This window comes from Lonchura striata, chromosome 15, assembly GCF_046129695.1.
Source record: "Lonchura striata isolate bLonStr1 chromosome 15, bLonStr1.mat, whole genome shotgun sequence".
NCBI classification, from domain to species: domain Eukaryota; kingdom Metazoa; phylum Chordata; class Aves; order Passeriformes; family Estrildidae; genus Lonchura; species Lonchura striata.
Window position 1 is genome coordinate 9,147,515 of NC_134617.1, and position 24,814 is coordinate 9,172,328.

Below are 24,814 nucleotides of genomic sequence, written 5' to 3' on the forward strand. Positions count from 1 at the left end.
AAGTGCACATGCAAAGTTCAGCAATTGCACCATCTGAAATTCAATTATCTTGAGACCCTTTCTCCAAGATTTTTTTTAACAGTCCCAAAACTCATTAGATAAATGGATACTAACTAAATAAACTACACAAGCCTCATATTCAGGTATGTAAAAAGGCATCCAAAGCTGTCCTGGTTTGCTCAGCTCATCTTTAATGTGTTGACAACGCAAATTAAAAAGCAATCATGGCTTTGCTAGTTTTTAGGGGTGAATTACTCTGCACAAGGGAAAGACCATGCACACCAGGAGTCTCAGTCCTAAAAAGCACGTTTCTGAAGCAAAGTGCTAAGTGACCTAGAAAAGCACACAACAAACAGGGGTCTTGTCTATACAGGAGCTTTGCATTGTACTGTGGCCCATAGCTGTATATGGATCACATTGAATAGGAAGCTATTTACTTATTTCAGTACATAATTCCACCTAAGATGAGTCAACAGCCAGTGTAAATAGGAGCTTTATTACCATTTGTCACCTGAAAGAATGGCCTTAAAAACTGAATTTGGAAGGCAAATGGTGCCCAGCACATGGAAATGAAAGCTGCTGTGTTTTCTGCCTCCAGAGCTCATATTTGGTTGTCATTTTTTCCATCAAGCTTAGCTCTGCTCTGCCCTGGGGGCACACTCTGCTCTGCGGTGTGGGGGGTCCCAGTGCACAGACCTGTTGGTGCAGTGAGCACGCAGCCCCGAGCGATGGCTGGTTAGGGACACCCACCCTCGCCGTGCCTGGCTTGGGAAGGCTTTCAAAGCATGCCTTGCCCCTTCTCTTCCTCCTCCACTTCCACACAGCTCCCTCCCACAAGCCATTTCTGGAGATGGGGTGGGGATGGTTCCTGCTGTGGCTGGACCTACAAGCCCCTTTTCAACCAGTCAGTGAGCTGCTCCCTGAAATAGGATTTGTCCAGGTAGCAAAGACTCTGGGGACTATGTTGGTCTGCTGAGTATATCCCAGAAAGTCATGAAACTCTGTATGGTGGAGTCTTGAGAAAAGCACACCAAAAGAAACCCACTGTGTGATGTGTGGAATCCCTGCTGAGTCACATGGATGTTGTGTTTGGGAGTTCTCAGCAGCTGCCACCACCCTGTTGTCACCACCTGGTCCCAGGGAGCCGCAGGAAGGAGCACAATGTGTACAAGGAAGGGCTGCCACAGATTTATCCACTGTATTTGTTTTAAAATTCCAATTCATTGAGGGAAATGATCATCAGATGATGACACCCAGTTAAGCTTGTGTGATTTTTGCAGGAAGATGAATGTGTTAAAATAGTAGAACGCCCTAAATAATTCCCTGAAATTGGAGGGAGCTGCACATTTGCAACTGCATCACAGAAGGAACAGTAGCTACATTTGAGGAATATCCACACCCTTGTTTAATTTAGTTTTTATATTTCTTTTGAAATAAAAAGTCACAACCCACAAGCTCAGTGCTTTTGGATTAATAACATATACTTGTCAGCAAACAGTACATTAGCTGGCTCTTGGCAGCTCATCAAAACACATCACGGAATGGAGCTGCTTGTGTTTACAAAGCAAGGGAAGGGCAGGACATACTGTATAACGGGTAGCAACTCATTCTCTAGTCCATACAAATGGGCTAAAAGGCTCAGAGGAACTATGGCATGAATAAGACAGAGGAAATATTTTTTCAGTTAGTCAAAATGGTTTATGGGCTGTGATTAATGAAACATCCACCCGCTTGTTTGTGTTAACAATAGCTGCATCCATCAAGCAGAGGGCAGGTTTCTAATTCAGGCTACTGGCGCTGCTTGGGAGGCGTCTCCTCCCCAAACCAGGAGGATGTCGCAAGAGACGGACACGGCCCATGCTGGCAAATGAGAAAATAGGCTGAAAACCCTTTCACAAGGGATGAACAGGCTGCTGCTACTGGCAGTCAGTGCATGGACTTCCTACCCACTTTATCATTTGTCTGCAAATTTGCACAAGCAGGATCTGCCCCATGACCATCATGCCACACATCCCCAGTCTGGGTGCTGGAGGTACATCAGCAGTGTAAGGGTACCTCAAAAGTAAGGAACCACAGAATCATCATGCTCAGGTGACCCCAAGCCTGGACAGAGAGAGTGGGTGTGACTGATTGATGACAGCATTCAATTCCAGTGTCTGTATTTTTCATACATCTGCTTGGGATGCAGAGCACATGACTCATCCATGTTGATAATGCAGCTTCTAGAGCCAACAGCTGCCCAAATGTTTAGGCCCAGGAGAGCAAGCCAGACCCCAGCCCTGACACCAGTTCCTTGTCTGGCCTTGGGCAAGCTCCACAGCCCCTCCTCATTCATTCTTCATTTTAACAGTATTTGCTTACCCACCTCATAAGTACAGAGAGAGTTTGTTTATATTATAGAGCCCTTTGAAGTTGTAAATCCCTGTGAAAATGTCAAGTGTCACTATTATTTTATACTTGGTTGGTATTTCAGATTGAATGTGAGCCTTAGTACATGTAAATTGAATGCATATTAGGAGCTTTCCATTTAAAACATCAGCCAGTTATTGTAGCCTGAAACATCTTGCTCAACTTAAGATAACTATATACTTAAAGCAGAAAAAACTGCCAAAAGCCAAAGAAGAAAGAGGTTAGAATAACACCATACATTGCAAAGGTGAGGAGGCAAAGGCGGGTAACCCTGAGGATCAGGCGTGGAGTGGGATGGGAAAGCTTCCTCGCAGTGACTCAAATGTTTTATTAGCTTTATCCAGCAATAACATCCCAGCACACAGGGCTGTGCCATTCATCTGTGCACACAATAACCACGGAGCAGGGCAGGAGCAGAGGTGCTGGAGGTGCTGCCCTGAGGCAGAGAGGGCAATTTTGCAGGAAAGCTGCATTCCTGGAAAGGCAGGTTGGGCTGGGACATTGTCTGCACCGCTGCTCTCCCCACTCCATTGGACGTCCAACATTTGTTGAACATCTTTTCTTTGGTAAGTGCTGGGGGATCTTTGCTTTCAAAATGTTCAGTCACTACCGTGCATGCATGGTGGTGGTGGGGAATGGAAATACTTCTGGAAAACTGGATGTGGCAAAAATTCTATGCCAAAAAAAGAGAAAGGTGGGGAACATTTTGCAGAGGTTTGTTGGTTTTTTTTAATATAAATGTGTTGTATAAATATAATGCTCCTCCCAACAGGTCTCTGAACATTTTCTCTTGTCCTTTTCTGAGCTAGTATCCCCTGTTGATGTCTTAGTTTATGTTGTATTTAAGAATTAGTTAGATGTGCTGTCCAGGAAGGTACAGTGGAATTTGGAGGGGCAGAACTTTATCTGTTGTTGCATCACATGTAGGGCAAGCCTTCTGCCAGCAGGATAGATGGCCACAATAAAGATAAGCAGGGAAAAAAAAAATAAAAGGAAAAAATCTACAGAATCTACAGCAATGATGATACAAAAAATACTCTTAAAAAAAATAAATAGGGCTCAAAAGGGCTCCAATGGCTCCAATGAACAAACTTGTTGAGACTGGCCAAGAGCTGGCAACTGGATATAAGCACCTCGCTGAGAAGTCTGGGCACTGGGGACAGATGTTTGCCAGACATCTATGGGCTTATCATGTCCACAGTTTCCATGTCATTTCTTTATTTCTATTTTTCATTTTCCTACCTGGACAGCTACCATGCATACAATGGCTTGCAAATTAATAAATCTTCCTATTCATTATTTGTAACACCCCTGGAGTGTGTTCAGGGGTGTTACAGAGTGAGTTCAGAGCACCATGAATGTCCATCTCATTTTATTCTAATATTTTGGCCGGATCTCCTTAGAAGACCAAGTTTGCTCTTGCCGTGTTTCATCCTTCAGCAGCTCTAAAAAGTCTCCCTGCTCCTCGGAAGAGAAACACAGACTTTCAAATGGCAACAGCAAAGGATTCAGCACAGGTTCTGAATGGGGAGTAATGGTCACACACAATGTTACAATTTTATATAATAATTTGTCTCCCTTTAAGCTCCAAGGAGAAAAATCCCTCTTGAAAACTCCTTTCCTCAAGAGCAAGTAGGAGATCTGGACCATGGCTAAAGTCAAGGAGCTCAGCAGCAACTTCTGGCCCTGCAGGACCAGCACAGCCTCTCCTTTTCCTGTTGTGACCTGGAAGAGATAATCAATTACCTGGTGCTACATTTTCCCTGTGAAGTGCAGGAAAACCAGGAGCCAGCCTGACGTGAGGTGATGGCCATTGCTTCCCCCACTCCCTGCTGTTGTACTGAAGCATGCAGCTTATTTCTGCTGCTCCCCAAAACTGCCTCTCCTGCCCATGGAGATTTCAAAACTCAGGTCCTGGGTGGTGTGAAGGGCTGATCAGCCCTTTGGGTATGGGACAGCTGCTCTGCAAGGGCAGCCCTGTTTGTGTTTCAAAAAGACAAAACTGTTGGAGGAGCAAGTCAGCGCATGAGCTCTTTTGCAGAAAGTTCTCCTTCACCTTTGACTCTCATCTTCTGGGATGAATTTTCAACTAGTAGCTTTTACTTCCCTCCCTCCCAGCTCTTACTTGTGTCTAAAAGAGTTTTCTCCTTTGCCCTCCTTTCTGTTCACAAGCATGCAGGCTTTGGATGCACAGCAACTGTTTTGATCTAAAATTCCAATACAGGGTACTTTGCTGGGAGGCATTCTAGATGGGAAGAGCAAAGGGTAGAACTAAACCCTCCTTATTTTGAAACGTATGATCTGACATAAAAGTTAAATCCCTGTTTTTTAATGCACCTCTTCAATCTACAATGGCTGCAAAGGAATTAACCTTTCTTGATGGAAATCAAAGATTTGCCTTTGGTTCCAGCTGAAAGTGATACCAATTTTGGTTGTCTCTTTCCAAGGGAAAAATAAGGAGAGAATAAAATTCTGAAACCTAAGTCCTCTTATCTCTGGGAAATGAGGTCGATGGGTGGCTTGGATGAGCTGCAATAAAGAAGGAATGTCAGTCCTTGAAACTGCACCCTGCATTTGAAAAAAACCCCAGCAAAATTCTTCCTTTAAGTGCACATGTTCATGCAAAAACAATCACAATTTGATGAAACAGAATTTTCCAACCCATCCCCCCAAAACCTTATTTTATTGGATAGTTTCCACCTGTGCTTTGCATTGTGGATTAAGGAGGGTTTCTCCTCTCTGCCTCTGTCTGTAATCCTAGAAGTCCATCAACAGCCAAGGACAAATTTGCAAATAAATTCCCAGCTGATCTGCAAGCAGTTTTCATTTCAAATTCACCAAGTCTTTGACATGTTTCTCTGCCTAGCAAGAAAAACCAGGACATTTTGGACCAGCACTTCAGCAGGTAGGCAACAGCATGGCTGCAAAGGAGCAATTCCCAGTTTTCTTTAATAGAAGATTTGTGTTTGACTCTCCTGAAATTAGGTGGAAGGGGGGCATACTTACAGCTGCTTAGGAACATTGGCATTTAGAGGATAAATTGATGTTGTCAGCAAAGAACAATCACCATAAACAGATGTATTGGCTTTATCTAACAGCTGCAAAAATTAAGAGTTACAAACCATGCCATTTATTGGATTTTTAGTCTATTGGGCATTTAGCACTTGGCTGGACTGATGAGATTGCGACACATGTTTCCAAACTATATATAAGGCAGGACTTTTCTAAAATATGCAGAAAAGGAGGGGTAGGGGCAAAAAGAGAAAATTTTTATCTTTAGTCTGATCATCTGGAAAATAAAAAAAAAATCTTGTTGGACTAGAATTAGGAATTTTAATCCTTTGAAGTCAGTAATGCTCAAGAGGAAGTTAGATGCAAATGAAAATATCTGATTAAACTGGAAAATTAAACTGTCTTCGGTTTGCAGATGGGGTATAATGGGTCTGTAACAAGGTACATTTTTGCTGAGAACTTAAGATGGAGAAATGAAAGCTTTACTCAATTTTTAATAATTAATAATCCATAGCTAAGCCATGCAAGGGGATATTCTTTAGTCAGACCACTTAAAATAATATTCACAAAGTCCCTCTCTCCCACTGATGAAATTTAGTGTAGCCTCACTCAAGTGCTAATAAACGTTTTGACCTTGGCAGTTTTTCTGATGATAGAAATATTACTTCTATAGTCCTGAAATCAATTTCTGTATATTCTTTTCCCCCAGACATTCCATCTCTTCACTGTTATGTGGCAGTTCTCATTGCCTCTGAAGATAGGAATGAGGAGGGATGCCCACACTCCAGGCATTGATAATAGAAACAGAACAGTCACTTTTGCTTGTTTTTATAAAAATATGAATTGACCCTTTTGCTGTTCATTCAGTGCTCTATATTTAAGGAAGTATTCTCAATTACAGAATTTGGCTGTCAGCCCTTTTCTGTATGAAAGACAAATATGTTTTTATCACTCTTGAAGTGTTAAGTTGTTAAGTTCCTTAATATTTCCTCTGAAAAGTAGACTTGCTTGATGAGATTCCATCTGAAATGTCACAGTATTTGCATTTTAAAGATAACTGCGTTCCAAAAGCAGTTCTGGAGCAGGACTACCAGATCTAAGAGGGGTCTGGCTCAATGTTGCAGGCAAAATAACAGTACTAACAGCTTCTCATGAGCAGTAGGTCTGGATCTGACCTCAGTTCCTTTAACAATAAATCACTTCAGATCTGCCTCCTTTTTGTAGTCTGTGAAACCCAGATTATATTTGCTTGCAGCAACGTCACAACACAAGTGCTAGAAAGAAGAAATAAGTAAGAAAGAAATAAAACTACCAAGACTTTGATGCAAACTGTGCTACTGAAGAGGAGGACACCACCAAAGGTTGATGGAGGAAACAGAGTGAAGTCAATATAAATGTCTGATTTGGCTGTTGCTTTCATTGACATCACAACACAACCCATGACATGTTTCCACAGGAGCTGCTGCAGTGCTTTTTGATCTCAAGAGGTTTTTCATCTCACAGACACACAAATGTGGACCCTGCTGTCTTTCTCCTGAAAAATCTCATCACCACATGGTGCAGAAAAGAATTCACAGATCATAAATGAAGAAATTACTGTTTAGCAATGCACAATGCAAGTCACTTGGCCATGCTTATGACTTGCCTAAGGCTCACCAAGGAAGGATCAGGAACACCCATATAAGTGAGCAAATCAAAACTGTCCCACCCTCCATAACCTCATGAAATTAGGTACATGCGTGGTTTAATTTTTCCCAGCACCTGTAAATTCAGATTTATCGGGAGATTCCATATCCATAGAGAAAATAATAAATCTTCCCAAAAATACTTTAATGTGAAATACCATATGGAAGTTGGAAATTGTCCTGTCAAATCCAAGTGTCCTGGATTATGATGCAATGGGGACAAGGTATGAAGTTCCTGACTATGTTTGCAAAATTACATAATTATTTCCAAGCTCATAATTACTTCTGCTTTTTGCTTTTCTCAAGACCTTCATCACCACTAAATTTTTCTCCACTTCCCTGAAGCCATGCTCCTCAGAGACCCTTCCTTTTGCCTCTTACAGCTTTTTTCAGCCCTGTAATAAAATTGCATCTTTTATTTCACATAGCTGGGATATTTTGCGGGAGGGGAAGATTTGGAACAAGCGCTTCGTTATCATTTTAGCAGAACATGGCAGTAACAACAAAGCAGGACAGCTGATACAAATCATCCATTTTATAAGTTCTAATACAGATAATGCTAGGAAAAGAAACACGTAACAGAAACCAGATATCTCAGTGGGGCTGCTACACGGCATCCATGGCCTGGCCATTTCAGCTCCTTCAAATGTTCCTCACAGTCCTTGTTAGGATTTTAGGGAGAGTCAGGACAGAGGCAGGGCTTCATATCCGCTGGTTGAAAGGCAGCTGGTTTCAGACTGTGGAGGTTTTGCTAGCAAGTTACTTTGGGGCAGAGAAATAGATAAGTTCTGGTGAGGGGGTTTGTGGGGAATTCAGTCCAGGATTCAGGGCGGTGAAAATCAGCCACTGCCCCCCTGTGCCATGGCCACATGGGATTGTGGCATTCCCATGAGATGGCAAGCTGACCTCGAACTGCAGGACTAAACTTATTTGGGATTCCAACCTGTGTTACAGGCTCTCTGCTGCTGCTGCTGCATTCGTTTGGGGAGAGAATAAACAGGGGAGAGCCACAGCTGCTCTTTGTGCTCCCGGGCTGTCCCGGCAAAGGCTGGAGCGGTTCTGCCCGGCGCTGCTGCACTGGGCTGGAGGCACCGGGGAGCTCACGGGAGTCAAAAGTGCTCTGTGCAGGCAGGTGGGGCATCCACCCGGCCAGGGCCACAAGCGTGTCATGTCACCACAGGCTCCAGGCACACAAAGAGTTCCCACACACAGAGGAATAATGTCCTTACACACCCTCAGTTAAACGGAGCTGGTTTGAAGCACCACTGTGAAACATTTGTTTTCTTTTAAACTTGTTTTTCTTCCTTCCAAAGGTCACCTTAAGTGGATCCCAGGTACATTTTTTCTCCAGGCTGTTTTTGAGCCTGTATTGACCGATTGCCAAATCTCAGCCCTGCTGATTGCCAGTTTATAACGCGCTGATAAAGCCGGCTTAAGCCGCTTGTGCTCCCCCACACCAAAAATGTCCCCTGTCATTCCTGACCCTCTCCCTCCCCTGCCTCCCACCTCCCAGCCCAGCTCACTGCCTGGATTCTCGGCATCCCTGTCTCTGGGCGGGCACAGCGGGCTGAGGGTGTCCAAGGATGAGGGTGGCTTTTGTCCCCAGCACGGGCACTGCCACCGCTGCAGCTGTGCACACCTGGACTGGGGCACCCACTGCCTCCCCGCAGGGCAGCTGTGCAGCTGAGCCTTCTGACAGCCCCTGGAGCAAACATTTTACCAAAAACACTTTCCAGTGGGGTGAAAATAAATTAATAAGAATGAAGAAAGCCAACAGTCTTTGTTTCATCTTCATTTTTTTAGCTGAAACGTTTTAATGTTTTGTCTTTTTATTGCTATTTTTGATTGGCCAGATTTCTTTTTTAATTGCTGCAGACAGTTTTGCAAATCTGCAATAAACTAAAATATTTTGACTAATCTCAGTCGGGGCAAGTTTTTCTGAGTTGTGAAAACTGAATCTTTGAGAAGAAGGGAGGTTGTTTCTTTAGAAAATGAAAATCTTTCTGTTTCTGGATTATCTAAATTATATGGATTTTTCCACTGAAGAAAATAAAAACAATTAATTTCTTTCCCAGTAAAACATAAAATTTTTCTCAATCCAAAGTCAAAATATTTTTAAATTGTGCTTATTTTTCCCTTTGTTTCAGAAAAACAAAGCCAGGGCTTTGGGTGGCTGAGTTGAATGTTCTGGGAAAGACAGACATATTACTGCCCCAAAAGATTCCATGGGATCTTGTGGAGACCTCAGCTTTCAAGTGAGACATAAAATCACAGTCCAAGCTAATTGTAGGCACAGGGATTTTGTGGCAGTCGTTTTGTAGCAATCTGGGTATCAGTTAGAGGGCTAGAACCAAACTAGATCTTCACTCTGCCTGCAGAGGTTTCAGGGTATTTTCACAAAGAAATTCTTCATTTCTGTGGTGTGGCTTCACACTGACCCATGTTATCCCCAGCATTAGCTGCCAACAGCTGCCAGGCAGGATTTTTGTCCATTATGTATATTTTTGTATCGTCATTTTGTTGACTTTATGAAAAGATTTAGAACAAAATCCTGGCCCAAGTCAAATCACTGCTAAAATTTCTATGGACCTCACTAAAGGCAGGGTTTTCCTCAGAGGATTAAAGCAGAGGGGTGTTGAACTGTTAATAGTTCAGGAGAAAACTGAGCAATTAATTTCTTTCCCATCTATCATCATCTTGTGCTATTCTGAAATGTGCTCTGAGCACGTTGCAGTTTTCTCCCTATTTAATCATGATTTGAAGCTATTTCACAGCTCAGTTTGGACACTTCTCGCAGGGATTTGAGAGCAAAAGCCATTTTGGTTCATTTCATTAAGCACCTCAATTCAGGGATTTACTTCTAATCCTTGTACAAAAATATCTCTCAGAACCAAATTACTCCTGCAATGTTTGTCTTCATAAATTGAAAAAAAGAAACACTTGCCAGGAATATTCACTGTTATTTACTTTATTTTTCTATTTCCACGGGCTTTTTAGCAGTGCTTCCTTCTGTCGCAGCCTGCCTGGGATTGGCCACAGGAGGGATTCAAACTGCACATTTGTTAAAAAATCCGAAAGCAGTTGCTTAAGACTAAATAAAAGCATGAATTCATTGGCAGCACAAGAAGAAGAAAAGTTATTTGCTTGTTAAGGTCATTGTAGGAATTGAGTTTTACTGAACAGCTATAATTATAACTAAAGCAAATTATTATGCATAAACATTAGCACAGGTAAGAAACCGATGGTTACTGCTGGGGCGGTCTGGGGCTTACCCCAGGATGTGGCAGGATTGCGTTTCTCATCACACAAAATTTAAATCGGGTGATGTTCAACCAAATTCTTAATGAAAAATTAATTTTCCCAGGTGCTTCTTCTTCTGTGAAACGAAAAGTTGGGAAATGTCCCCTTTGTCCACCAGGTGGCACGAAGGGAAGAGCCGCTGGAAACCGGCTGGAATATTAACTCCTCGAAGAGCAGCCTTGCTGGAGGAGATGCGGAGTGACGGAGGATGCCACCAGCACCCACACCAGTGTTCCCAGGGAAGCCACCTGTCCCGGGAGAGGTGGCACTGGCAGTGTGGCTTTGGGACATTTGTGCCTGTCCCCTCCAGCCAGCAGCTAGACATAAGGGCTTGCAGAAAGGGTTTGCCTGGGGTGGGTGGTGGGAGAGGCTTTGGAAATCCCCGCTGCTCATCGGGGCACAGAATGGGTGCTGGGGACAAGAAGGGGACACTTGGGCCAGGGCAGTCTTGGAAGAGGGGGAGCAGAGATGGGTCAGTGATGGGGTGCCAAGATGGGGCAGTGGTGGCTGATTCGCTGCTTGGCCACCCAGAAATGGAGCCATGTGAGAAACAAGGAGGGATTTGATACAGACTATTTGTGCCCAAAGGAGAGGGAGTTGTGAAACCCTCCTGGGGTCATAGGGCAGTGCTGGTGGTAACCTGGATGGAGGGGGCAGCTGATAGGGGGAGAAGGTTTCTGGGAAGAGCAGGAGCCTGCTGTAGGTAGCAAAATACAAATGAACCACCAAAGGCAGAGAGGGAGGGGAGAAGATTTTCCTGAACAGTGGGGTGAGGACAGGGGTGAAAACGAGCGTGTCCCAAGCTTGGCAGTGAAGGCTGCACAGCGAGGATCCAGCTGCAGCCAGCTGCTGGGCTGCCCAGTCCCAGCCTGGCTCAGCTAAGCTCAGCTGGGCTCAGCTCCACAGTTCCTGGCCCTTGCCTCGGGCTGAGCGTGGGAGGTTTTAGCAGAAACACCAGAAGGTTTCTGCACCTTTGGTTGTCTCAGATAGAGAAGGTCAAGTTTGACACAAGAGCACAGAGGTAGCAGGAGCATGGCAGTGAGGTGCAAGAGGCAGGGGCAGCAGGAAGGTTTTAGCCTGGTCTCAGCCTTCAGTCTCAGCACAGGAATGAAGTGTGATACTGGGGACATCCATGAGGAGCATGACCAGGCTGGTGGCCTTAAACCCCTACAGCAATTGGCTTTTTACCAGACAAAGGAGAATTAAATATTTTTATTACACAGAACATTTATTCTTCTCTACCATACAGGTGACCAGTACTTTCAGAGCCCAAAAATGAGCCTGGGGTTAGGAACATCTCAATGCTAAGGAGCTGACTGTGGTCCTTTGCTCTTCCCTGACATGTCTTTGCTACCTGCCTGCTCTTCCTTTCAGCCTCTGAGCAGTTTTTGGGAATTGGAACCAGGACTGCTCATAGCCATCCACCAGAGCCTGGCACTACACAGGGCAACCACAAAGATGCTTCAACACATGCCCTGGCAAGGAGAGCTCAAGGAGGGCATTTTGGCAACCTGTGGCATCCCCTGGAGAAGTCCCAGAACAAGCAGGAGATGCTGGAGCATGGAGAGGAGAGCTTAGGGGAGAGCAGGAGCAGAGGGGCAGTACAAGGGCAGCAGACAGCCCTGGCACAGGCAGCTGGAGCAGGGAAGGGAAAATGCATTTTAGGACAAAAACAAGCCCAGGGTGCACAGAAGAAGCTGACCTGACACATCTCTTGGGAAAATATCAGTCCTGTATTTACTGACCCCAGAGGTGCAGCTGAGCTTTGTGTCAGTGCCCCTCCGTGCTGCACATGGGATGTAGGAGAGAAACGTCAGGGAGGTGGATGGGGTAAAACAGTAGGAACTCGTCGATTTCAAAGCCCATTGTATTAAAATATGTTTATATCTTGGTTCTTTATTAAATATAAGCAGTTTTCTACTTGTATACATTTCTACATCTTCAGTGCAATCTGCTTTGCATCAGGCATTGATATATTGGTATAGTATCTGAAATGTTAGCTCTCAGGGAATATAAATAGCATACTGATACTAAATCTGCTTTCAAAAATAGTTACAGGACAATAAATCTGAAGGACTTGAAGGTTTTTAATCACCTCTACTTAGTTATTCAGGGATGGGCCAAAAAAGCACTCATTTAAATTAAAGAAACAAAAGAGACAAAACAGAAAATTCTTATGCACAATAATTGCTTTCTCTACTAATATTTACTCTGAGGCTAAGAAAATATTATGGAATTTTACAAATATCTTTCTCTCTTAATTTTTCCAGTATGCTAAATATTGATCCAAAAGAAATCTTATTCAGTATGGTGCGTTTTTTTTCCCTTTTTCTTTTCATTTTTGTCCATTTCAAGAAATCCTAAATAATGAGTCTGTGGGGGAGATGTCACTGGGGATTAAGCAAGGACAGCTCATGGTACTTTGCTGGACCCCAGCCACCAGGAGCAGCTTCCTCCATTGCTTTTGCCAGTATTGCAATTTCATTAAACCCAGAGATCCTCTGGGTGTTGAGGGACAGCGGAAGCAACTCCTCTGATGTTATTTTTGTTTGCTCCCATTAAAGGTCTGAAAACTGAAATTCGGGGGAATGCAGGTGCATTGGAGAGATGCAAAGGGCTGAGGAAGAGGGTCAGTGTTAAGGCAGGCAGGGAGTGGCAGAGAGGGGCAGAATGCTCATGTGAGGTGCCGTGTCTGCAAGAGAAATGGGGCGAAATAATGCACAAGCCACAAAATTAAGAATGGGAAAGTGTCAGGGTCTGACAAGGTTGGTTTTGTGGCTGCAGGAAAAGGCTTGGGCAGACTTTTTGAATAACCACCTACAAGTTGCCTTAGGCCCTGCAAAGATTTAATATATTGTTGAACTTAAGTCTCTTAATAGCCATGTAGGACTCAATGGAGCCATTCATGTGAGAGGAGCGTTGCTCTTAGCAGATCTGCTGCCTAATCTGCAGAGCAGAGAGCACTGCCTCGGCACAGGGGTGCAGCAGCAACCACTGCTGGGCAAGGCTGCCTGCTGCCAGCACCCAGGCACCTCTGCCCATAACCATCTAGCCCAGAGAGCCAGCATCCTGAGCAGAGTCAGCCCTCAGCTGCCACTCAAAATGTTCTTATCTTAGCCATTGAATCACCTTTGTTTTCTTTTTGAAATTAATTATGCAGTAGGGTGAAGGAACAGCAATGTAAAATACAGTTGCACATAGTCAGAAATGCTGTCAATGTCATTGCTCAGCTATTTAAATTTAAAATAATTCAAAAGCAAGTGAAAAGTGTTGCAGAGAAGACCAAAAGCTCATTCTGAAATAAATTCTAAGTGTCTTTTTTCAAGAAGGTATAACCCCTAATAAAATATAAGTGAGGCAGCCAAAAGTAATCTGCAAACATAGATCCCAGGTTCCCATTTACGGTAATCCATTTTATTGAAAGTCAATTAATAAAAAGCTTTGGTTTAAATTAAATTAAGTATGAGTCCATCTCTATTTCCCAACAAGATTATGTCCTTGAAAATTACTAAACATAGCTGCACACAAATTGCCTTTTCCCAAAGAGAGCTTCAGCATCTCAAAATATGTCCTGGATGAGAGCAGTCGTATCCAGACTGGGCACAGCTAATTGGTACCCTGGAGGGTTTTTACTCTTGGCATTTGAGAAATAATGAGAATCAAAACCATTAGTAGGCAGGGGAAAGGGTGATAGAAATGCTGGCCTGCTTTTTTTCTGTCATGTTCATATTATGTTGTCTCTGAGCAAGAATTTCCACTAATTTTCCTTGCAAAGTTCAGTAACTCTCTTAAATCGTTGTGTGACAAATGCAGCTCTTCATTGAACAAAGTTTCTAAGAATTGCTCAGGCAGATAACTAGTGGAGATGATAAAAAAAGGAGTGGGAGATATTTGGTGATAGATCAAAACCTTTTTACTGGAAAAGGTCACACAGACATCACCCTTATATAAGAGGTAGGAGATGTGATTGGGGTGAGAAATGTGCTTTTTTTTTCTTATTTTTTTTTGCTTGTAGTCAGTATATTACACTCTTTCTATCTTCATAAAAAGAAGAAAAAATCAAATGCACATGTGAATTTCTTCAGCCTTGAAGATGGGTGGCTGCTTAGTGTCACACTGGAAAGCAATCTGGAAGTCAGAATTGTACTACTGTGGTTATCATCAAAACTAATCAAACACGGTATCCAAAAGTGTGAAGCCCTTTCAGCAGGCAAATCAAAAAATGCACCAACTCTCAGAACCAACACAGACCAAACAAGAAATTACAAACACATGTCTAGAAGTGGCTCCAGCTCCATGTATCTCAGCAAGGAAATGTTCCTGAGGTGTGGGACCCCCATCCTTCCTTCCCTGGGTGCAGGGACATCCCTCAGACTTTCCCAGACTTTCCTCTGAGAGCACTGAGGTGCTCAGGCTAATCCCAACAGGAACAAAACAATGTCAGGGAAAGGGCTTGGAGAGAAGCACCAGGAGAGGGATGCAGGGAGGGAAGCAGGCTGGCTTCCCTGCTGACCAGAGGGCTCAAGCTGCCACCCCCTTTTCTATTTTACTTAGAGATTATTTCAGGTTTTCAGAAGGATATAGGGTCTGGCATTTTTCTGGGAATAAATCTTTTAACTGACATTGTAATAAAAATTTCTCCTGGACCTAGAAAGATGTAGGGCTAATAAATAGAAAAATTTAGAAAAATATTGCCTGGTTGGGATTTTTCTGAGGGAGGAATACATTGCATTGCCTTATTTAGGTAATTTTCATTGATATAAAGCTTTACATCCCACTCTGAGAACAGGCAAAATATATATACAAATCAGGAGATGAAAAATTTACAGGACTTAACATCAAATTTCTTTAAAAAATCATTAACTCTCATGTGGCTGCTAACCCTGTATTCCTCACCATCACCAAAAAAGAGAACAGCTTCATGTACGTTTTCTGCCTGGATAGTGAATAACTTCAGCAAGACAACCAAAAACAATATCCCAAATTACTCCAGCTTCACTGCACACGGTGGGGTTGTGAACATAAATCAGTAAGGTTCCACTCTTTACCAGCCTCATGCAGAATATTTCATGAGTTTTTCAAACCTATGAATAAAAAGCACTGAGTGCCCCAGACCCAGGGTGAGCTGAGCAAGGGGAATCCTCTCTGCCAAGCACACCTTGCCCTTTATAGATGGGCTCTGCTTTTATTCTGGTACCTAAAGACCAGCTCAGGAGATCTTGGATGTTTGGCACTATCATTTGCAATCCCTTGAGAGATACAAAGAGCAAATGGATAGACCTGCAGAAAGTGGTGGGGCCAGAGGAAACTGTGGCAAAGCCTGACATCTTTGAGGAAATCAGACTCTGAAGTATTATGAAAGAAAAAACCATCACCACCATCAATCACCTGCCTACAGTCTTTCCTTAGCCAAGCTTATAGGAATGCAGGTGCTGAGGTTTAAAGCAACATCCCTGGGATGAGCAGCAGCCAGGATGGCACCGATTTTGGAATCCAAACAGGAGAACTGGCACTGCTGAGCTATGAGGGAGAGGATGTGGTCCAGGGTGCAGACAACACCACAGACCCAGTGCAGCAAGGCAGGCACAGTGTCACATGAAACAGCCACATCTGCTTGCATTTCATCACTGAAATAGTGAAGTTTGACTTTAGCTTGACCTTGCAATTCACAATCTCTGGGGAAAAAGGGAAAAAAAAAAAGAAAAAAAGGAAAGAAGAAAAAAGTAACAGAAAGCAGCTAAAAAGCAAGCAGCAACTATAGCAGGCTGTAACCTCCTGGTACAGGATGAATTAAAACCAAATGAGCTGCTTTGCAATATAAGCAGCATCTGGTGGAATTTTTCTGAGGATGCTGCAATATTTGAATTCCTTCTCTACATAATACAAAATCCCCAAATCAATCTGTTTTCACCAATGTTGCCTGAACATTTCAGGATTCATACCTGGACGCCCTTTGCAAAAAAGATTTTTAAAATCCTCTCTGTTGGCAAGATGTGTCTTTTCAAAAGAAAGATTAAGACATATTTGTTTTCCAAACTTCCCCCCAGGAAACAGTTGTCAAATCCTAATTAACAGTTGCTCCCCAGGACCCGTGACTCAGATCCTTGCTGGAACCTAGGGTGGGTTTGTTCCAGGGGCTCTGGCCCACTGGCGACTCACATGACAAGTGAGCAGCTCCTGGGACAGCATTTAATCAATGTCTAATTGCTCCTGGTGGTGCTGGTACCCAGGAGGATGTGCTGCAGGCTGCTGTCCTCACTGGGGCTGCCCCAGCTTGTCCTACTGCCTCCCCAGTTTTGGGACATGGTGTAACCCAGAGCTCTGCAGACACCAGGCTGCACTGAGGGGTTTGGATTTACCAAATACACCATGACCAATAACACATTCACTTCCACACCACCCCCCTGGGTAATAAAGTCTTTTGTCAAGCACATTGCTATTTAGACAAGAGATCATTAAGTGTCATCAAGTGTGTCAGTGGGAGTGAAAGAGGAGAAGATGCTGGCTCTGCTATAGTCCCAGTAATAAATGGGATCATAAATGATAGGCTCTCTGTGTATGAGCTACAGTTTGGCCACAGAAAATGCATTGGAGATTCAAAACTTGTACAAAAATTTAGGCAATGTTTTAATTTCTTTTAGAAAAAGGTCAGCTGGTGAGCAAACATTGGTGTATTTACAATGCCAGAACAAAAAAATATATGTCTGATGGTCGCTCTCCCTATTTTTCCACAGTATTCCAAGGAAATGGTCAGGATAATCTCCTATGGAAAGTCTATTAATGACTTCAAACTATCCAGTCCTTTTCTAAAGTCAGAGTCAGTGCTACAGATCTGCTTTCAGGACCTTCTCCTCATCCCTACATATATCCTACAATCACACACTTCCAGTCTCTTCATAAGCCACGTGCCAGCAAAGTTTTCCCTAAAGCCACTTTCAGCTCAGCCCACAGCAGCCACACCAGTGCCAATATTTGACATCTCTGTGAGCTCCTTGCCCTGAAAAGGGTCATGAGACAGCTCCACTGGATTTCAGCATGACCAGGATGCCACCTACTGCTCTTGATCTTCACTTGAGTGCTCCCACATTAAAAGATAGCATCAGGATTCACTTTTTCACACCTCTGAGAAGAGGAGCCCAGGGCAGTTGTGAGACACAGGGAGCAGGAACAGGGCAGAAGTTCAGACCAAGGGGAAATACCAGATCATTGCTGCACAGCCTTTCACGTGGTGATCCCAGCACTCCTTTTCTTCTCTACACAAATATTTGTATGACCCTTTAGAGACATTTTCTTCGGGTGATCTGACTTTTATTAGAGATGCCAAAGCCCGTGGTGGCCTCTCATCACAGGTCACTGGTTAGAGGCACACGGCAGGCGTGGTGCTCTGGCACAGCAAGGGGATCAGCCCAACCTGTGACCTCGGCCCAGACATGGTTAATTCTCTCCCCTCTTGCCCTGACTTGCACTGCTTGAACTTTTGTTCATTTAGCTGATGATCTGTGTCATCCTTTATGCAAACAAGCATAAATTGACTAATTACTCTTTGGGTAACCCCCCTGATTTCAGTGGAACTACAGTCAAAGTGGAGCAGATCTTTACTTCGTACAAAGAACTGTACTTTGTTCCTGTAGCACAGCCTGTGCCTTGTCCACTAGTCAACACAGACCTCTCATTATATGGATTTGACTCTTAATCTTTTCTGGTCTCAGGATATTCAAGTTGCTGAAAATTATGGATTTCACTTGGAAACTACAACATCACCAAACACCTTGCTGGAAAGCTGGGAATGTTTTGGACCTGTGAACTAAAACCAGTGCTGGGGACTGAATGGCTCTGGTTTGATCACCATACCACTGGGAAGTCTGAATTCCTGCAGTTTGGCTCTCATTCCCTATCCTCAGCCACAGCAAAGCTTGTTTGTGCAAAATGCCACATTTGAACCTTTCTGTGTCGTTTCATATTTGAAACCAAAACACTCATCCAGGGCAAGACAGAGTCCTTTCTGCAGCACAGCAGACAGGTGAGAATGGGAAGTGTCATCTTTTGTTTAAGTGGCTTCACATGAAAATACATACCTCTCAAATCACAGTCAGAACCTTCTCTGTCTTTAAACACCTGTACTGTTTTTCCCATCCTCTATCCCATAACTTTCTTCTCAGCTATATGCAGCTGAAAGCTTTTTAAGAGTTATTGTGAAAGACCAAACAATAGATCTGAGACTTGGCCAGGAATCTGAAGGTTTCCTTTTTTTTTTTTCAAAATGAAAAAGAAGAGTTGCAGTTGACAGCTGTCCATAAAAATTGTAACATACAAATCGTATAATATAAACTAAAGAGAGACCAAAAGTACCACAGAAAAAAAAGAAAAATGAGCTTGTTAGAACATTCTGTATTACAGCTGTTTCCCTTGACAGTTTTCTGTACCCTAATACGCTCAACAAATTGGCAACCTGTCCTTATATATTTGCATCAGGATTCCCTTAAGGGAAATGTCTATATTATTCTGTTTTGGATAAAGGAAGCAGTTTGATGTGACAGGTAGGTCAAGTGTTTCTTTAATAAAGCATATGGGTAGGAAGAAAGAAATAGGCTATTGTCAATGACTTGACAAATAGGTAGATATGTCCCCCCTTGAGTATAGCCATGGAAAGCTACTAGATAAATAGCCCTTGTTATTTTGATTTAACCACTTGGCTGCTGAATACATCTTTTCCCAGAGAACTGCGTCCTCAGTAAAGGTCATACCAGAGATTATTTTATAGTCTGAGGTGTTAACTCAGTTTGGGTTTTAGTTCCACAGAACAAGCTTGGACAAAAGTTGGAAATTAGTTGAAAATTAATTTCTGTATGATCTGGATGTCTGTTATATTTGTATATGATACAGGTGGACATTCACTATCACTTCACCAAAGTTTGTCATCTCAGTTCAGCATCTTCCCTAGTGGCTCACAAGGTGCTGCCCACGCTTTTCCTCTCTAAGGGACCATGAACAGAAACCTTTCCCTGTGTGACCAAAGAGCTGGATTTGCCCCTAACCAAACAGTTGCACCCTTTGCACTCACACAAACAGGCTAAAATTCCCTATACTTCTGATTTGAAGGCTTGTGTCCAAATCCAACCATAAAGTCTTTCCTGGGACATTTCTGAGAGAAAACCAGCCCCAGAATAGGAAATTACTCCAGATCTTAAAAATACTGGGATTTACCAAAGAAAGCCACTTTTAAAGGTTGAAGACAAATTCTTCCCAATATAAATCTTTCAGGATCCATCTCTAGTGAGGTTAGATGTGGAAATGGGAAAAAGTCTCCAAACCTCTTTGGCTGGTGAAGCTACCCACTGCTGGCACTGCAGGGATTTGGGAGCTGCAATAGCCAGGTCCAGCACAGCCATAGAATTAGAATAATAAAATCATAAAATGCTTTGGATTCAGAGGACCTTAAAAGTCATCTCATTTCAACCCCGCTGCCATGGGCAGGGGCACCTTCCACTGGGCTGGCCACAGGCAGCACCTGAGTGGTGCTCAAAGCCTGGATTGGGTAAACACATACTGAGGGAGCTTTTGCAGCAGAAAGCACACTCCTGATCACCTCTCAAGTCCCCCTTGGAGCTTTTAGGTCTGTTGTGTAAACACAAGGGACTTTTTAAGTTCTTTACCCCAAGGGAGAAGGTTTCTAATGTGGTAGCTTCATACAAAACCCCTCCCCTTGGGTGCAGCTTGACAGGCAGATTTATATACCAGAATAATTATTTGGATAAAAATTCAGATCAAGCTATTTAAACTACTAAAATAAAATTCCATGATCGTAACTATGAAGACATGATTTTCTTATCTTTAGGAAAATACCTCAGCTTTTTATAAGATTGCATTTCTTGGCCCCTCAAGAAGAGTGTGTGGACCTGGAGCTGCCCCGCCAGGCTGAGGGATCATTCTCCCCTCCCTTGGTGAGGGCATCACTGGAAGGGAAGAGTTCTCTTTTTCTTATAACCAGGGCTTTAAAATACAGGAAAGGACATTTCAAAATTCAAAAGCAAACTGGGAAATAGCAGCAGCACCCATCCACACTGATCCATCCTTCTGACTGAGCCATCCAGGGTCCCCATCCACCCTGGGCTCCTCTTGTGAGGATTGAGGAAGGGTGCACATAGAAATTCAGCCAAGCAGTACCATGATCAGTGTTCCTACTTCCAGTTATTCCCATCCTGCTGATTTAAAATGTCTGCCCTGGTCATGCCAAGTTTCTAAACAGAGCTTAGCAAAACCATTTTGTGCTAATTCTGAGTCATCTTCCAACATTATTATGGTGGTTTTTTGCCAGCATGAGCTTTTTCCAGCAGCATTAGCATGTATATTATTAATTATCTAAAGTCCGATAATATGTATATTCATATATTAATGTGTGATATATTGTTATAACAAACCACATACTATAGACAAGTAATTACTATATGTGAAACATATATTACATTAATTATATTGTATTGTACTTTTATTGTTATATTTTGACTATTATATTAACAATAATAAAATATTAAAACTTAACTGGAATTTCTATTATTTGATGAATGCATAGATATATGCATAAGAAAAAAAAATTAGAGGTCTGAAAGATATTGCCTTATTTTAAGTTATTATTTTCTTCCATTTCTGATACTTTCAATGTGATTTTCCAGCTTCAGAGTCTTCTGCCTGGAAAAAGTTGCTGTTCGCCTAAATCAGTGTAAACGGCTGTTCTCCTTATCTGCCTAAAAGCACATTTTCTCCTATTCATAACCAGGCATTCCTACACTGTTGACCCAAACAAGGAGAGGACAGAGATTCATATTATCATTTTATTCTTCACATAAGTAGAAAGCAGAATTTATGCCTCTGCTTTGGGCAAGTCCTTTTCCCCATACATGGTAGCACACACAGCTCAGCAGCCCATGTTTTGTTTTCCATATTAAGCTACATACAAGGGCAGCAAACAGGAGGGGTTGACTGCACCCATTACAAATATCAGAGGCAAATGAAAAGCACTGGTTGGGCTGGATGACCCCATCTTGCCTTTCTGCTTTACACAGTAGTCCACAAGGAAGGTCTGGCTGGTGTTGAAGGTGACAGAAAAACAGTGGCATTATGGAGAGTGGAGCAACACTGCACATTTTTGTTGATTATTACATTAGCTGCTGCTAGACTCAAAGAAAAACTCAGGTAAAGGGCAATCACACAAAGGCACATCACAGTTTTCAAGGAGAATTTGCCTTTAAGAGGGCACGGGCTCATTATCCCTGGAAGTATTCAAGTCCAGGGAGCTTGGAAAACCCTGGTCTTGTGGAAGGTGTCCCTGCTCACAGCAGAGGGTTAGAGCTGGGTGGTCTTTCCCTTCCAATCCAAACCAATCTGTGCTTCTATGATTATGCTGCAAGGCTTCTAAATGCCTTCTTGGAGATTTTGTGCCATTATTAATGTCATTAGCATTGCCCCTTCTTCTGTCACGATTACCAATTACAAAAAGGAGCCATGAAAAACACATGGCCTTTTACATAAAAGCTTTCTGACAGAGGAGAGCTCAGTGGGGAAGCACCTGGTGGGAGGACAACCCCAACCACATTAGACATCACACTGTCCCAAGAGTGGCCCAGATGTATCCAGGTTTCCCAACTCGTGTACCTCCTTCTTCTAAGCAACGCACGCAAGACTCTTCAGAGAAACAAAGGGCAGAAAAAGGAGCCAAGCCTTGTTTTAACAAACTTCTGAGCTGAGAATTTGGGCTTTTCAATAATGGTCCCTGGAGATTGAAAATTAGGGGCTGGAGTTTGGGAAAAGTCTGTTCTTTTAAATTATGGAAACTCCAAAATAAAAGGGAAAATTTCTACATTGTCTTCAGGGAAACAATCCATGTTTTAATTACATGTTTCTGTTTAAACTTGCAGATGCTTCTGGTGCTATTTAACATATTTTTGCATTTGGTGTTCCTGTTTCACTTTGTTTCCCAAAACCAAGCACTTTTGTTTCACATCCCCTGGAGAAGTTTGGGTTCTGGTCACTTAATTTTCCTCACTCACCAGCACAAAGTTCGTGTGTTTGAGTTGCCCTGTCTATAGGAAAAAAAAAAAAAAAAGAGAGAAAGAAAATAAATTATTTTGGAATAATGTTTTCTTTATTTTTTTCCTTTAATGAAAACACTCCCACTTCATTTGTATTTTGTATTTTTTTCCTTTAATGAAAACACTCCCACTTCATTTGTATTTTGTGAAATTTTCTTTTTACTTATTTTCTTTCCCAATCCAAGTTTCAGCCTAAACCAAGTTGACATATTCCTTTTAATGTGTTTTTAAAATATGCTTAATGGTGCTGAAAGCTAAGGAAGCTCAAACATAATTCCAAGAGCCTGAGCCCACCAGAAGCCTAATGCAAAAATTATCACAAAAATTCTGCGATGGTTAGAAGTTTCAGGGAAATCTGGGTGTTCATTAACGACATCAGAAACATTATCTGTGCAAGAAAAATGTGTTCTGTTACTTGGAATCTTGATGCCTGTTCAGTTTTTCTTTTTTCTGCACACAGAAAATCTGTTTCCAATGTTTCTGCCACAAAGAATATGGAACAGCAGGAGCAGGAGCAGAAGTTGATGCAAGGGGGGGATTTTGTGATTGTTATTCAGCTCACATCTCTGGAAGACACACTCCCTCTTCCCAGATTTCTCCCGAGAAATCTGCTGAATAAAGAGTGGCTCCAATACGAAGGGCAGGAGAGAGGAAGAATATTTCTCCTATCCACATGGGACAGGCATAAGAGTTGTCCAGCAAACATTAATCAATGGTCCTTACCTTTCCCCAGCACTGAACTTTTGGCAAGTGGAGCGGGTTGGTCAGCACTCGGTCAGACTGGGCAGCAGCAGAGGGCACAGGAGCTGAGCCTTGTGCCCCCGTGCCAGCAGCCCTCCCCTCCCTGCACTGCTGAGGACTGGCATTCCAGGGAGCTTTTCACTCTGCCAGGTGCCCCCAGTACACACTGCAAGCACTGCTCTGGGCTGGTCCAGGAGCACCAGTGCTTCTCTGGCTGAGCATCCAGGAGAGGACTGAGAGGCCAGTTTGGAAACAGCAGCAGATTGCTTCAGTCCTCAGTGAAGGATCATCTGTGAACGTCTGTGTCCATGGGGTTTTCAGGAGAGCTCCTTTACTCACCCTGGCACCAGCCCCTGCTATGCAGAAGCAAAATTCCAGCTAGGGCTCTTTGGTGGTGTCTGGAATTGTGATCCAGGAAAGCACACAGCTCAAACATCACCCTGAAATATTTGCTGGGAAGCTACTGTTGTAACTTCCAAAAGAGGCAAAAGCAGAGTTTTCTCTAGATGCTTTTCCCTTCCCACCTCAGCAGGGCAGGAGCATGCTTCATTTCATCTCAAATCAAAACCTTTCTGGTCACACATGGACCCTGGGTTTTCACACAGGGACATTCCTTTAAAGGATGGGGACACAAAACCCAAACAATCTTCCTGTGGCTATGCCATCAGCACAGAAATAGCACAGGGCTTCTCTCCCCACCAGACACAAAGGAAGGATTACATTCAATGCCAGCAGCTCCCTCCTGCATTCCTTGCTCTAGGAAGCACATGGAAAGCTGGAGTGCAGAGCCTCTGCTGCTCCCATTAGGGAAACCCTTCCCATGTCACTTGTCACAGCTGCTGACTGCAGGTGCTGACTGCTGTACACAGCAATGGCTCTTTTTGGCTCTGTCACCTCAGCAGTCCTTAAGAGGACCCTGAGCAGAAGCCTGTCTGCCAGGCTGCCCAGCACTGATGGGTTTTCCCAGGGAGGAAAGGTGTTAAACCACCTGTGCTGTCCCTCCTCGGTGGCTTCTGTAGAATGTCCTCACTCTGCCATTAATCCTTCCTATGGATCCCCCATTTCCAAAACAAATGGCCTTGAGCTGTGACAGGAGCAGCACCTTCCACAGCAGAGCTGCTGACAGGATGAAGACATAATTTTTATTATCTGAAGCATCCTGTAGTTGAAAAGCAGAAATAGTCTGTGCTGCACCCATCTGAATTCTTCCTCGGCCCCCCTGGCTGCTTCATGTGATGGCTTTAAATTCCAGCTTTGTCACTGAGCCACATCCAATCTGGCACAAACCCCCAACTTGTGTTATTTGGAATTTTTTCATCCAGCTGTTTAGGCCAATTTTTTTTCACTTGGTTTTGGGTTGTTTTTTTTTTTTTTTTTTTTGGTTTTTTTTTTTTTTAAGTCAGAACTAATAATTACATAAACAAAACTTTTTTTTCTTTGGGATTTTTTTCCTGCACTTCAGACAGGAAATTATCTTTGTTAGAAAAAACATCCTTCTCTTCTAAAATGGGCTTAGCTGCATGAATTCATTCACAAGGATATTCACTGTTACTGAATTAGCAGCAAAAAAAAAGAAAGAAA

The 24,814-nt window shown here is 43.1% G+C and overlaps 1 long non-coding RNA gene across 1 annotated transcript; it reads right to left on the bottom strand.

The window, feature by feature from the left end:
• Window positions 1-21,411: 21,411 nt before the first annotated feature.
• LOC116184139 (uncharacterized) lies at window positions 21,412-23,268 on the bottom strand. Its single transcript, XR_004148879.2, has 3 exons — window positions 23,216-23,268; window positions 22,451-22,483; window positions 21,412-21,487 (listed from the first exon to the last, which is right to left on the bottom strand). It is a non-coding gene; the product is annotated as an uncharacterized LOC116184139 (long non-coding RNA).
• Between the last annotated feature and the right edge of the window lie 1,546 nt (window positions 23,269-24,814).